This window comes from Hyalella azteca, unplaced genomic scaffold (genome assembly GCF_000764305.2).
Source record: "Hyalella azteca isolate HAZT.00-mixed unplaced genomic scaffold, Hazt_2.0.2 contig3594, whole genome shotgun sequence".
Lineage (NCBI taxonomy): Eukaryota > Metazoa > Arthropoda > Malacostraca > Amphipoda > Hyalellidae > Hyalella > Hyalella azteca.
The window spans coordinates 59,767-76,527 of NW_025933838.1; the positions used below are offsets into that span (position 1 = coordinate 59,767).

General features: G+C 37.5%; 1 protein-coding gene across 4 annotated transcripts in view; it reads right to left on the reverse strand.

The window, feature by feature from the left end:
- Nucleotides 1–11,962, reverse strand: part of LOC108666755 (zinc finger protein 609) — a 23,356-nt gene extending 11,394 nt beyond the window's left edge. For 2 of the 4 annotated variants that reach the window (XM_018153680.2, XM_018153678.2), the window contains exon 1: nucleotides 11,504–11,962. The gene's annotated coding sequence lies outside the window, so the exon portion shown is untranslated. Of the gene's footprint in view, nucleotides 1–5,763; nucleotides 5,783–5,989; nucleotides 6,009–11,503 lie in introns of those variants that run through there. The other 2 variants (XM_018153679.2, XM_047879671.1) reach the window with 2 other exon arrangements.
- Between the last annotated feature and the right edge of the window lie 4,799 nt (nucleotides 11,963–16,761).

Genomic DNA, 16,761 nt, shown 5'->3' on the forward strand with positions numbered 1-16,761 from the left:
GCAAGCTCAAGCCACAACAATGCTTAGCCGAAGGCCTTCGAAAAGTGAAGGCTGAGTTAATGACGCCCGGGAGATTTGCTCAAGAAAACAACCCTTTAAAACTGAAGAGAGAAACTGAAGGGAAATTGAAGAGATATAGTAAAGTCCTATATAATTTAGTTAATTGGCTGGGATTATAGATCCATACTTATTGAAAGTCATTTATGTAACTGTGCTAACACTAACACAACGATTCCGTGGTACGGAGAGGTCTGACAATTAAAGCATTGTCAGGCTTCAAGTAATTCAATATTTATTTCCCTCTGCACATGGCCATTTGCAGACATCATCTAAAAAAGTATCATTTATGATGCAATAACTCGGATGAAAACTTATTCTCTTCGAAAATCGCGTCTGTATGAGGGAATGTCTTTTGTGTTTGCCTCGAGTAAATTCTCAATTCAACGTCAATTTCAAACTAACAATAGGCTCCCATAGACGTACTATGTATATATGTAAATACTGTAAAAAAATTACTAGTGCTAAAAGTGCAGCAAAATCATGAAAAGAATCGTTTTAAAAGGGAATATATAATATTATATTGGACATCAATGAATCGATATAATACACGTCAATTCCGGAATCATAGTACCTCTTAATACTTAAAATATTGCTTTCTCTCAAAACAACAATGCCATAAATAAATGACGACTAGTGCAATATTCGTCCATGCGTAATTCCGAAGTCAAAAATACATCTTGTATTCATGAAAAATCGAATCAAATTACTACCCGCGTCAGCAATAGTTGGACTCGTGTTCACTGTACATGGAGCGTGCTCACGCACAGTAGCCACATCGCATGCCGAACGTTTCGTTTCTCGCATCAGAAAAATCAGAAATCTCTTCCATCGGCGAATTGCATCGATCAGGTAAGAATTCTGCAGCAGAGCAGAGCTCTCGAAAGTTGGCCTCTCGGGGCGAGCTCAGCAATACGCTCAGAAAGGCAGTAGTTCCAGTAACGACATTGTTCGACTCTATGTAAAAACTTTCGAATCTGTGTAGGTATCGCATAGAGAGCAAGAATCGCCCTGAAATAAATTACAAGCGTTCGTTACGTTTATGAGATAGAATATATAAAGGAACCGAATAGAACTACTCGTAGAAGGGGACTATGTCTCAAGTTTCTTATGTACGGTATTTCCCGTATTTGTGCTATCAGTATCGCACTTCAAAATATGAAATGTAGTTCTATGGCAAGTTAGTTAGTCCCTCAAGTTTAATGTATAACGATCGAAATCAAATTAAAAATTTACGTGGTCAGAAAACGAGATAACACCTCAATAATTTCTAAGAGCCATCATGCGGGCAAGAAGAATCAAGCCACGACACGTTGTAAACACATGGGGAGCCATTCATGCACGTACATAGATAGCATCACCGATCAATGCACGATAGTCTTAGCACGCAAGCAGCACCAGCTGCATCGTAAAACACGTTGCTTTATCTGCATTTTGACCTAGAGTGAAGTATATACTACTTATGTCAAACCATAGAATGAATTGTCATAATGGATAACTACCCCGACTTGAACAAATGTGAGCTGAAAGCATGTGAACATCATTTTCATGTGCTTCTGTGACATAGCGTGCTGTGAGGCAATATGTTTACGGGGCAGGCTTGAGTTAATTGCCAGGCTTCAATACCTCATGAGTTTGTAACTTCCGGGCGGCGTGTCAATCACTGTCAACGAACTGAAATTTCATGTATAACTACATAAACATTTTTTTGCTTCTTGGCTTGTAAGCGACAGTAAATTTTAAAATCTAGAGATCGCTTAGAGGCGTCAAACGCTGTGAAACACATTTTATTTTTATACCTTAAGTTATTAACTGAGTGGATAACTAGAAGACATTCATTGATACTAATTAACAGTGAAGTTGCTGCATACGTTTCAAATAATTAATTTTTATATAATAACACAACAGAAATAAAACAACTATACACTTTTTCGGATTTGACACAACAATAAAATCTGAAATTATTTAACTAGGTATATGATTTATTATTAGTGAATATACAGACTTAAATGAGAAAACTATGAAGGTGTAGCTCATCAGAATGGATAACAAGATTGATGATAATAAGTTAACAAATTTTTATAACTAAAATCATTGAGGAGCTTTAAAAATAATCTAGTTCAGCTTAATAGGCAACGTGGAATTCTAGCAATTTTGGATCATTAATCAATATCATTGTTGCTGGACTGGCTCAATGACTCGAGCCAAAAATATCTAGTTAATTTTAGGACTAGGTGTAATTTAAAATCCGCTTATTTAAAATATGTGCCCTTGTTCATTTATTAACCACTCTAAATTCCACCCTGATTTTTATATATATGATTAAATTATGTTTCCAATATTTTCGTATTCAATAATTCAAATGCGAAGCGATCCTTTGTGCTCTTTAATATCGTCACGGCATTACTTACAAGAATATACCGTATATAAATAATTTCATGGCATCTAGTAATCAAATCATGCCTTATGATCAGGTCACACGCGGATATTTCTCAAGTTTCGAATGCTTGAGCGCCCACTGATGATTAAAAATAAATAATTAAGAGATATTCATGCATTCTCAGTTCATGGTAAAAAAACATGGCCCGACAACTTGACTGAAGACATCCGAATCTACGATCAGCGTAGCACCTCCGATCATCCTAAGAATAAAGGCAATAGTGAGCAAATGATCTCGTACGTCTTGCCACCGACAAGCTCGTGTTTAAAACAAGGAAACAATCACTGAACGACCTGTCTCACTAGGCGGCTACCCGCAGCTAAAGCTGGCATTTATCACGGCAAAACAAACGAGCGTTCATCCCAGTCTGAACTAGTATCCAGCACACAAACGCTACCTCTTCAAACTGAATCAAACAATTCCCACACCCTATCAATCTACGTTTTTTCCCCATCTTCATCCTCTTTCGAGAGTAGGAAGATAAATAAAAAAGTGTGCGGCGGATGTTTTAAAAACTGTTCAACAGAAATGACAATTGTTATATTAGTCGAGATAATGATGCTTGAAAAACGCATCTATCAACATCGTACAAAAACCGAAAGATTCAACAACAGGCATCTGAATTATTCGCCGCTTTGCATATGGCGTAAAATAATGCATAGCAAATGAGTATAAAAAACAACAAAAAGGCAGATAGAATTCAAATTATTTTCATTGAGGACATGGATGAATTTTCTGTGCATTTTATATTTCTTCAAAATCTTGATCCATTAGCGATTTATGCAATCACTCACAGATAATGTTAGAAAATGAGTGGTTAGATATCGAACTGGAAGCATGAATCATAAAACATATTAAACAATTTAAATGGATTGAACGTTGAATTTTTACCTAGCAAAAGCAGGAAGTAGATTATAAATCCAGTCAGAGTAGGAAACTTCCTTTGATGAGGTTATAAAATGTTCAGGATGTTCGAGCAAAACATTACCACCGGAGAGCTACATCATAACCATAACTGACCGCCTAAACATGAAGCAAATATGCTCACGTGGTGCCGTGAGATTTAACTTGCACTCAGCAAGCAAGTATCATGAGCAAATTATTAGTTGGCAGTAGAAGCGAGATTTCTCGCTGTACAGTACAGAAGAAGAAATTCCGTACAGAAGAAGAAATTCCGTAGAGTCCTGATGAAGTGTCGCGATTATCAAAAAAGAGCATGACCAAAAAGCCAAACTAAATTTCCGTAAAATGCTTGGGTAATATTTTCTGAGCGGTAAATGCACAGTACCCAAAATAAGGGGTAAGATGGTCGTCTTTTCTTTAAAGAACGCACATGCGATTGGACATCCGGTACGGGCTCATGATTATGACTAAATTCGCACAACGTTAAAACAATATTTCTATCTTGCTTACACCTCTAAATTCGCTCACACATCTAAATTCGAGTATTCTTGGAATAGCGACTATATTATAATCAACAGTGATAACTGGCTTTAATATTTTATGTCTCAATGATTTTCTGAAGCAAAGAACTCAAGTTTAATCTTATCTTTCAACTACACTTTAGGACACGGCCGTTGAATCTCGTTTCGCAGACACACCGCCATAACGGAGAGATAAGAAGCTCATTAATTTGCCCACATAAACGCTGTTCTCTTCATTAATCATTTGATTAATGAAGAGAACATTATATTATTATATTATATACATTATATTAGGGAACATTTTTTTTATATAGAAAAAGCCGATCACGTTCAGATAGTTTTAGGCATAAGTTTAGATCCAACTATAATAAGAACGAATTGAAGTTCCGCAAAATGTATTAGTACATAGAAAGGCAAATTTATCTATTAATAACAAAAGAACTCCTTAGAAAAAGTAGGAAATAAAGATCATAAAGTCAATACAGAGAGGTAAAGACGACGCGAAATTTGTAGAGCCATCAAAGCGAGCGCTATGGCTGTGCTGACTAGCATGTGCCGCCAGCATTGCAGCCATCGCACGACCCTGCGTTGCTTTTCACTGTGTAACATCCAAGCCTGCTTAGAATTTTCTCCCTCCCGCCCTCCTCCAAACAACACCTACTAATTTCATACAATAGATATTTAGACGACCCATTATGAGGCTCGGTAAAAATAAGAGCCATGCAATGGCGGCAGACGAGACAAGATTCCCAAGCCTGTAAGCTTAATGAAAGGTTGAGTGAAGCAACTACAAAATCATAAGGATTGGATTCTATGTTTAATCAATCATCCTATACTTCGAATAGAGGAAGGAAATTACGATATCGCTGTTTCTCTCAGAGTTTAAGCAAAGAAGTCGTCGGTCAGACGGCATATGGGAGTCGACAATCATCATCATAAATGAGATCACGATCGCCTTACATGGCAGGTAGCTTTAAAGAAAATATGTGCCTGCATTGTGAATATTAGGTTTATACATTATTTTGTCAATCAGCTGACATTTTCGGTACATTCGATTTGGTGCTTTATCGTCAATAGAAATGCAATGTTAGGCATGCGCAAAGAAAACGCACGTTTTACGTGTAAGCGAATAATGGTGAGCACGCACTACAATTTATCTGGCAACGCAATTGTTGGTTAATCGACTTTCCCTAAGTTATTCCTGCCATTCGTCGAAAACGCGAAAAATATCAAGTTCGTTGCTATGCTTATATGTGTATTGCTGGGCTCAGAAATACTGCAGTACACTCGCCATAAGGCGCTTAAAAATCTATCGCGAGGCCCAGGAATGCTGCAGTGCCTACGTCAATCACTGCTTTAATGGTAATATCAATAAGCAATACGAGTCACGAGTCCCACAATAATGTCAATACTATTTTCTCTAGCTATTTTCTATAAGCCCGATCACCCCAGTATATTTCGGAGCTTTCCAGATGAAACAAATTTGTACAATACACTTGTACGAACTGCAGCTTGTATAAATCCATTCACCAAGCGTGAGTGCCACCATCTAGGGCGCACATGACATCAAAGCATAGAACGGATCCAGCACGACTGTCCAGAAGTATGTATATATCAAAGAAGACCACGCATAAGCTCATTGACATGCTGATGGGATCCTGGGAGATGTTAACATGCAGGCACTCGGCGCGAGTGACCGCAGAGAGGACTGAGGCTACCCAAACTTCTCACTGCCAAACGTTATTTTAACTAACAGTCACGAACCAAGTTGAAACAGAATTAAACTGGCTTCGAATGCAATCTAAGATACCTTTAAAATCCTATCGTCCAACAGACAAATACCTTAAAATGAGAATCCACGGACGTCAACGCAATAATGAAGAGACATACATTTGCATCGGTTAAAAATCTTTCATTTTTTCCTATCTTGTTACTGAAAGATCAATAACTCTGAAAATATAGATGCCCTAAATCACTCTGCAACAGATAAATGTAAATAAAATACTTTTATTACTTTTAAATTTATACAAAGTAAGAATTTATTCTGTACCACAAATTTTAGTCTAACCTTTGAACGCGACGAATGAAGATTGATAATAAACATGTGGTCTTTGTTAATAGCAAGCACGGACTGACCGAATGCGCGTCGATAAATTTGAGTGAAGAATAAAACATAAGACATGCTGCACCAAAGCTGCAGCGTTCATAATTATTAAATTAGTTCTGGCTTTGCATTGACTTGTTTGCCAGACCTCTGAAGAGAGTTAATAATGAATGGAATTTTCAGGTGCGAGTTTTAAACTGACACTGAAACCATAGAGATACAATACCTACAAGCTAACTCAACGTCTCAAGTGTCAAATTACAAACAAACTACGCAAAAAAAACGAGATTGGAACTTCTCTTATCCAACAAAGTCCAATAAAAAATAATTTTTCTAATAAAGCTCGAAGAATAATTAATTTGTAGGATCTAAATAGAGTAAAATGTTCACACGTTGATGAATTTGTTGAATTGTCTTGCGGATGCAGAGCACAGTCACATGTATTGTACAAGTGCACATAGAGCGGCAGCGTGGCAGACATACACAACGCACATGCACGACCAACACTAGTCACGTCAACACAGCACAAGTGAATGTAGGTAGCAGCAGCAGCATGTAGAGCTCGTGACTGCACTCTCATCATCGCACCACTTCCCGCGTCCAACTCACGGAGTATACCACGGTAGAGTTAAAGAAGTACGACTAATTACATAGGTGAAATATACACGTCAATGGAAGAGATTGCAAAATGAGATGAGATGAGTGCAAAAGTTCGTTATTTTTGTGAAGCACGCCATAGCTCGATAATACGAGCTCAATGAATATTAGGAACAGTCTGTCCAAAAGTAGTTCTGTTCATCGTTCGACACGCACACATCTTTACTCGAACTTCTGCTTTGTTCTGATCACCTAAATTCGAATATTACGCTTGGGGAACTACATAAAATAAATAGTAAGTTTGCGAATAAATCGTAATCTGATCATTATGAACAGCACGTTTATTTATCGTCGTCCAAGTGTAAAATAGAATCCGAACTACCCCATACATAAATTAGCATGATTCCGAAAAGATGAGAAGCATTGAGCGATCGCTTCAGACGCACATTCCTAGCCACAACTCGTCAGAATATGCGAGCAGGAGTTGACCTCAAGTCCAGTTATCCCGACATTCATATTAACAGTCCATAACACCACGAATCCAGAGAAAAATCCTGAGGCAATTTGGGTCACAGGTACGAACAAAAATCCAGCAACTTAATTTCAATATCCAGAAACTTATTGAACGTCGTAACTCGAAATATCCTCATCACAATTCTTTGATCAAACATTACCGCCAAATTATAAACATATATTTAACACAAAGCCACAAAGCCTAGTTTTTGTATATGCCTATTTATAAGCAAGTCTTATTTAGAAATTGCTAAATGCTAGAAATATTTGGACTACTAAAATAATCGCTTTATATCAGGTGGTAAGGTCTCGGCCAACAACATAAGTTTTAACTTCCATGCAAAAACGTGAACAGCGATCAGCACGATAAAGTGTTTTGATAATGTATAAAATGTAACATAATTGTGATGCTGCACAATTATGTCTGTTATTGCAAGTGGAGTGCAGCACGCACTTCGCCACCGGAAATTGCTCGCACAGGCGCAATAACAAAGAGCCGAATCGTACAAGTAAAGGCAACACTCATCCTATTGATGAGAGGATGCGAGGGGAGACAGAGAGGGTGTGGGGAAACTGGGGGAGAAGGGAGAGAGAGGAGAAGAGGCGGAACACGTAGCCAGTAAATGAGGGGTAGAAAAGAGGGGGCGCAAAACAGCAGCTCACTGAGGAGCCACTTAAATAGACTGAAAAGCAAAATCTGGGAAAGGACGTAATGCGAAAACTCAACAATTGAAGTGTAAAACTTTCAATATTCAAAAACTTTCGAACGTCAGGAGTCAGCACGTAGGAGAAACGTCGATTGTGTGCGCCGATTTAGATTTCTTGAAGCTTGACACCATTTCCACTGGTTTCGCCGTCACTTAGAGTGACATTCATCAGAATTCTGTTATAGACCAAGACATCACGCAGCTTCAACGCGGTTTCAACAGAACTGAGCGTTTATTCCAGTTCAAACAGGACTGAACATTTTCAAAGTTCCAAAAGGACTAGGCATTCATCACAGTTTGAAAGGGCTCAGGCATTAATCGCAGTTCCAACGGTAATGGGTATTGATCACAGTTGCAACAGTACTTGCCTACTTGGACATTCAGTATTCAGCTTCAAACAATCGAATGGGCATTCGCGACTGGGCATTCATCACAAATCCGACAATATTGGACATTCAGCACAGTTACAATGTAATGGGCTTTCATCACAAATCCAACAGTACTGGGCATTTATCAGAGTTCCAACAGGAATGGGCATTCATCACAGTTCCAACAGGGCTGAGAATTCTGAAGAGTTCAATGAGAACTGAGCATTCAACACACTTTCAACTTAATTGAACCATTAAATATTTCAACCATCAAGAAGTTTCGCAAATCCTGCATTTTCAAATCAGGTCCAAAAGGATCGATAATCAAATAAGGCCCCAATCATATCAAGTCATGTTACAACTTGGTTAGTAATAATATCGTGCCTGCAGGACCTTAGTTGAACAGACAGGCTTTTTGAAATTACTATGTAATCAGGCTTCTCGAAACTGTTTGGGACGCAGCCTTATTGGGACAGTTCCAAAACAACATTCAATACTTCTCAAACACGATTGAGTTTTCAGCACTGTTGAACCATTACTGAGCATTCAATGCAGTTCTTCCAGTGCTGAGCATTAAATGCAGTTGCAATAGTAGTACTGAGCATTCAATGCAATTCGACCATTACTGAGCATTTAATACAGCTCAAACAGTACTGAGCATTTAGTGCAGTTCAAACAGAACTTTAGCATTCAATACAGTTCAAACAGTACTGAACATTCAGTGCAGTTCAAACAGTACTGAACATTCAGCAGTTCAAACAGTACTGAACATTCAATGCTATTCAAACAGTACTGAGCAATCAGTGCAGTTCAAACAGTACTGAACATTCAGTGCAGTTCAAACAGTACTGAACATTCAGTGCAGTTCAAACAGTACTGAACATTCAGTGCAGTTCAAACAGTACTGAGCATTCAGTACAGTTACAATAGTACTAAGTATTCAATGCATACTTACGTTTGATTTAAATTGTAAATTAAAATAGCGTAGTGAATTTCAATTAAAATCAGCTTGTATACAATGCCTGTCCAGACGAAGGCTTGCTCAGCCTGAATTTTACTCAGGGTGAGTTAATGAAACCGTTTGCACAAATACATCACATTGCACCCAGAAGTGCATACTTCACCTAACCAAACACTAAATTTACCTCAAAATTTAGTGCTGTTGAATGACTATCGACTTACATTTCAGTTCCCAAGCAACACAACATGAAAATATTCAAGACTTTTCTGCTCATTCAAAAAAGTCAGTTAGGGTAGCCCGGGATTCCCGCAATTTGCGGCGAGCGTGACGTTGGCGTGATTACTATAGAATGATCCTCTGTAGTCACACTGATAAATTAGAGCACTGTCTTACTCACGCCAGACAATTCATCATTATTACATTCCAAGCGAGAATTTACGTTCTAACGAGTACGAAGAACCCAGCCGAGATCTAAAGTTATTCATCGTAGCGACTAAAATACTTTGATTGCACGCTTGCTTCAACCAAGCGCAAGGTAACTACTTAACTGAGGCATTCATGAGAAGCCAATAATTATTCCACATGCCAAAATTTGTTTCGAACACTGATGCACGCATTTCTTGCCATGAAAACAACAAAATTACCCGTTAAGATGCGATTTGAACAATGAATATTATACATCAATTTGGAACGTAGTCATTTTCGGCTGGACACACTTGCTCGTACAGCAAACGTAACGATCTAGCTCTCGTGGTGCGAAACAAAAAAGCAGTCACAAAACGTCCCAGCCGTTTATCGAAATAAAACTAAAAAAAAACTAAAATATTTTGACCATCGCGTGGACATACTTGAGGCGGATGCTGTGTCTAGAAAGTTTCTAGCTTAGGTGCTCATCCCAATTCCCAACCGATACAAGATACATATTTTCAGTCGATGGTAGAATATATTTCAAGGGATAGATTAGATGCTCATGATATTGCCACAATGACGGAAACTTCAAGTTTGGGACATTAGTGTAGCAGTCCACATTTTTCATAGAATAAAGGTTTAGTTATTGTATGCTGTCAGCCTTTCTAGCATTCAGAGAAATAGAACGCTTATTCTGAGGCGGCGAGAAAATAGCAGTCCTATATATGCTAAAGAGTACATGTATGTATTCCATGAGGATGATCATCTGAATTAGTCGAAACTGGAACTAGAAACCAGTCGGGGCATGTTTTTTAGTATTAATCGTTTTTTTAGACAGCGGAATTTACTTGTAACAGCTATAATCACGCACGCAATGACAGTATCAGTGTGTGCGCACTCTAGTTATCTTCTAAGGAAGTTTTAAATTAACACATTTAATTTAATGATTATCATCCAAAAACGAATATTTTTGGCATTAAAGTAAAATATTTGCAAGCCAAAAAGTGTCCACGTTGGCAGTATACTCGTCAATTCTTTTTCATTACGTGGGATTCGGTAGGAATAGACTTAGGTTTAGCAAACATTTTTGGGCTTTTAGTGAAGTTCAATCAATACCATTCAAATAAAAAAAGGTATACATAAAAAAATTAAATAAAATAGCAGATATGAAACGACATGCACTATCTTAAGATCGAGTCGTCAAAGTGACGACTTAAAAGTTGAACGAGAGGGTAGACAATTGGTTTGCCTGAACTAAACGAAGTTTTCATCCTAGCATAAGAACGCGATGTACCTATGTAGTTTCGTGCACAGTTGCACGCGTGTCAATCGATGTAGTATCAGTCAGTTCCAAAATTCAGTCTGTATAGACTTAATCGTTTACAAAACAGTCTGTGAATGTAACAGTAAGTAGAAAACTTGAAAAAACTCCACAATGCCTTTTTTCACACTAAATAAAAACACCAACAATAATCGTTTAAAATAACTAACTATCCTACCTCCTACGATTGGTACCCACAATGCACATTGATCAATATAAGTTATTTACCTATAAATGGGGAAACGTCAATAAATTAAAATACATTAACATTATTTTAAGCTTTGCGGGAAGCAATGCAAGTGCGAGACTGTGACAGATGACATGATAGCTACAACGCTTATCCACCCAGAGGACAATGAGGGGTGTGTACGGGGTCGGGGGAGAGAGGGCGCAGTGAAAAGGGAAGGGAGGAAAAGAGGGAGAGAGAGAGAGAGGCGGGAACTGGGGAGGGAGAGCAACAAAGGAGTAGCACATAAAAGAAACCTAAAATTTAAATGAAAAGCTATGTAAATTGCCCTTGCAAACGATTATTTCATCGAATCTACAAGCTATATTAATTTATACACATAAAGTGCTAATTGCTAAATCATAACAGTCACTCACAAGTTTCACGCAGATAATTAAAAGGAGTCAGATTGCGAAGCAGCACAAGGGATTTTCGACCTTACTAGCAGAATCTTCGGTGGTCAGTATTAAGCTCAAAATCATGACCAGTTCAATATTAGACAATTTAAAGGACTTTTTCACTTGTAAAAGATCAAAATAAAAATAGATTCATAAGTTCTTTATTCGCTTTTATCAAATTACGGAATATTTAGCACTTCAAACACAGGAAATATCACAGTATGGAGAGAACTAGCAACTCTGCTCATACTACCGTAGCGAAAACATTGGCATCACTTCCCTATTCATCGACTACTTATATGAATTAATCGAAAAAAATTGAAGAAATTATTTAGAATATAATTTTCAAAACATTACTGGACCTAAATCAAAATTTTGTCACACTGAAAACGTCCTTTTCACTCAAACCACATATCAGTCACCATGCTAGCAGCTCCAAAGTCCAAGCGAATCTGAGCTCTTTGACTCCGCCTAGTACATTGCGATGTACGAGATCCCCATGAACTCAATTTCTCTGTAGTTAGTTTTCAAATTTCGTTGTCTGCATTAGGATACAACAATACTTCTTATTTTAACAGGTATCAGAACAATATGTGGAGGGAGAGAGATGAGATATCATTTTTATACACCTTGGCTCTTGAATTGGATCTCAAAAAAGACGATCTAAATAAGTACTAGATTTAGTACGAAAAGTCTCTACGGCAGTGAGCTACTAAAGATAAGATGAATTGTAATTTTACTGTAATTGCGCCCTCCAGAACGACTCATTCAATTATGTGCTCTGACATTGCGAAAAAGTTTGTTACGACGAACGCCGGAACAATCTGATATATCCGTCTTGAGAACCTAGTCAAAGATATGGTTCCAGCTGATCCAGCACGGAATTCTGAAACAATGGTGAAAAAAATCCAGCCGCAGCAATTTGTTCTGCCCATCATTGCACCCTTGTTCTTAAGCCTATGTTAGTTTCTCAATGTCATAAAAGATAATTCATAAAATTGTAGGCACCCTTTTGATGAAATAGTCTCGCCTTCAAAATTAGAATTTAGAAGTTTCCTGGAGTAAAATATGTGCCTACATTATACATATGTGATATGTGCTCACGTACCTGATTAAATAGTCACTACGAACTCATGTACGAGGTTCTCAGCAACGATCTTCTTAATAAAGTGTAAATACAAAAAAGGTACTTCCATAGCGTCTCTATTGTCCGATGAAATATGTTTCAACTTTAAGCGTCAAAGTAGTTATTAATTCTATTCAATTAAAAATAAACAATTAAGGTTGAATTGACACTATCTCCCAATTTCTGAGTTTATATGTGTGAACGCGAATGCTAAAAGGGTTTCTAAAAACCTCTAACTTCTAAGTTCACAGGGCTCTTCAACTTATGTGAAAAAATAACTTTCATGAGCAAGTGCATAAATTTTTCAATGGGTCATGATTGTCATGTAAGTTTTATTTATATCCAGAATCCGGTTTTACTATACTGTGAAACAATTCCTCGTATATCTAATTTCCTGCTATGCTTCCAACAAACTTCAGAGTTGAAAGCATACCGAAGGAAAATATACAACAGCAACATTCATAGCTGCGTTGACTATACTACAGCAACCTCCATTGCTGGCTCATGGCTATCTATCTATGTTTATTTTCTATTTAATGAGCTGCTTCCTCAAGTAAGAGCAACGTGATCTAAGAAGTCCAACTCGGCATGACACAGCATGGCTTCCGACTAAAACTTGCCCAAATTCACTCCGAGCCAGTCACTGTTAAGCATTCAAATCTATTTCTTGATCGATTCTTAAATAAAATGTCATTACAGACTCGAAAAAATTCTCCAAGCAATTATTTGTTATCACCATTTAGTTGCTACAATATATTTATTTTACTTTATAACATTTGCCATTTGACATAAATGCGCCTGCCAAGGTGGAAACATCGACGTGTAGTTATTCAAGGTTTTGTATTTACGTTTACTTGCTGATTTAAAATCACACCTTCATATTTTATCTCTTCCATTTTTTTTTGTTAACTGTCTTCTTAAACTGAAGAACTTGTTCTAGTTCTTGCAATTTGACCATTATATAATTTAATTTATAATATGTCGTGCTGTTGAAATTGATTTTTTAAAAGTATGCATGGAATTATTTAAATCTAATGTGACATTGATTTATTGTCGTGTGTTGAAACAGAATTGCGGCCTTTGGCAACGTTTCTGCTCTCTGGCAACTAAAAGGGATCGGCATGGAATTTCTGAGGCGACCATCGCACAACGCTGCATCGAGCTTCTCAACGGTTGTGCAGCCTCTGCAAGTCTGTTAAGCAATCTAGAATATAATAACAACCATTACGAGGGCTCTGCTAAACTTCTAATGGCTATCCGTTGCAACATCTTGAAGTTTGCATTATTTTTAGCCGTATTCACTTGTATTTCTAGTGAGCATAATGTTCATAAACTTGAGCATAAGAAGATTTACAGCCCCAGAGCTCCCTGAAATGGTGGCTGGTTGCTGAGCTGATCTACGGGCTCCATTCGACACAGCTCGAAAAAATGAAAGCTCAAAGAAACTTTGCCCAATCACTCTTCAACTTCTTCTACTCTGATGCAAGAAGTATTTCTAGATGGATTTTCATGCCAGATCTTTTGTCAAGCAATAAATGAAGCGGTTCAAATGACGCCCAACTTTTGACATCCCTACATAAGCACTGTTTATGGAATGTAATATCACTGCCAAAAATTTAAATCTGGTCACCAATCGACGTCTGCTTTCAAGAAAAACATTTTTTGTTTGAAGAACCTAATTTCATCTGTTTAAAGGTATAAAAGGCAACGGATGGCTGTTGCGGTGAATAGGCTCTCCGTGTATAATGAGCACCATAAAGTTTTACAAGCCTCCTCATATTCAGAGGACACATAAAGAGGAAATTTGAATAAAATAGTTTGAACACAAGCAGATCGCCAATTGAATTGATAAATACAAGTAATTTTACCATAGCTGAACTACAAAGCCATTCGATTATAAACTACCAAACTGCCCTTAAAAAAACATTGATTGCTTTTAAACCGGAAATAAATTAAATAAAACAAATTCAATTTGAAGTCATTCTCGTCGACCTGCGCTGACTCGGTTGCTCAGATTTTTTCTCGTTTCAATCTATGTATATTCGCAGACGAAAACTTTCGCCACGAATTACGCCCTGAACATCGTCTTGTATGATATTGCCACTGGTAACACACTTGTCTAATATTGCCCGAACAAACACGTCATCAAATCACTGAACGTATCACAAACTAATCACTGAATTACCATTACCAAAGTGAAAGTGTCATTGAATTACCGCTGCCAAAAGAACCAGAAAGCATCACTGAATTACCAATGCCTATAATAAGGTATCAGCGAATTACCATTATCAATACGAATGCACCACTGATGTACAATTTCCTAAACAAACTTATCACTGAAATGCCATTATCTACCTATACTAACGCATCACCAAATAACTATTATCTGCCTAAACGAACACAAGAACCTATACTTAATCCTAAACAAATTGAAACTTTTTATAAAACTCGAAAAATTTAAACTCTTGACAATAATTATAAGATATTCCATGATCGCAAATTACGGTCCCACGCCTGCAATTATCAGTCCATAACACAATTACAGGTTAATTGGCTGATGAATTTGCGCTATTATTTTCAAGCATCTCGCCTACGGTGTTCGTCTCAGAGTTAATGACGCATAAAAAAATGCGAGAAATATCCCTGTCGAGAAGGTCACGCGTGGACGAACATGCGAAGTGTTTTTCACGCGTTCACAGAAGTCGAAAGGAGCAAGTATGTAGTAGGAGTCGGGTTATTCTACCTAAAATGTCATCACGTATCCTGCTGTCTTGCTTGAGCTCAAGTTCGTATAGAAACTCAAATTAACATACTTTTGAAGACTGAAACATTGTTCACTGGTATATAATTAAGCTTGCAATGAGTAAGCATCATAACCAATCACGAAATTGACGCTCGTCCATTGATGATGCTGTCTCTAAAGTTGGTTTGACTTCAAATTACAGTAAGTTTTCTAATGATGTGACGATAATAATGATGTGACGCCTCTAGATTTATGTAAGGTGTTCAAAGTTAAATAATTAATTACTGAATGTTCGTTTGTAAAAGTGAAGAAGTTTAAATGCATTAACCGATCTCTGCTTCATGTCACTAAATTGTATTATCTGTCTCATTTATTGTTCGCAAGATGTGCGTGCATTGTATTCAAAAAGTTTATCCACACTTCTAGTACGAATTCGAGGGACTTGATGTGATTTTCTTAAATATTTACAAGCAGAGTTTTACTTCCACGCGGCTGAGCATCTGTTTCCGCCGGACGCCTTCTTCTACGAAACTGATCTTTAGACTTGTCCGTGTGAGTATATATATGAGCATAGTCGAGTGTGGATGAACAGCTCACCTCTACCTTCTGTAGCTGTTAATGGTGATCAGACGATTCACTAAGACCGACAAAGGAAGAATAACTTCATAAATTCATATTTTTTGCTATTCTCATCCATGTAGAAACCTTAATAAGTTTGAAATTTATTACAAATGCTTTAAAATGCTCCAGCTGTGGATTTGAAGACCGTGTACGACACCGTAACTTGAGTTTTTGGAGGAACCTGTTCACTAGGCCTCTGCCTGGTTCCCTAGTATGGGAGGACATTCATAGAACGAGCATACGTATAGCGTCTATAGATGTAAGCACACCATTCTTATGTTTCTAAAGTTTCTTGTATGTTCAGTTTTTGAGTCCACCCAGAAGACACGATGCAAAATCTCCCATTAATTACACTTGATTTGAAAATCCAAATATTCGTCCCCGAGATCCAGGAAAAATTAATACGCATTGTGTTCAAAAATGAGAGAAGTATTTCGAACTTACATGAGCCAAGGCTCAATTGTGGGCAATTACAATTGCACTTTATCTTTGTAACAATGAACCGGGAGGTGGCCATGGAGAAGCATAGAACAAAGCAAAGAGAAGAATAATGTGATGTTGGTGATGAGAAATCGTAAATGTATTAATGTATGAACATAGTATGATATGGATATTGAGCATGAAGAAATTATAAAACGTTCTACCGTAAATTCCCAGACTGATGTCAAAACTGTCGTGTGTGTGTGTGTGTGTGTGTGTGTGTTCGTACAGCGTAAGAGGATTGAGTGCCCTAATTTAAACATGCAT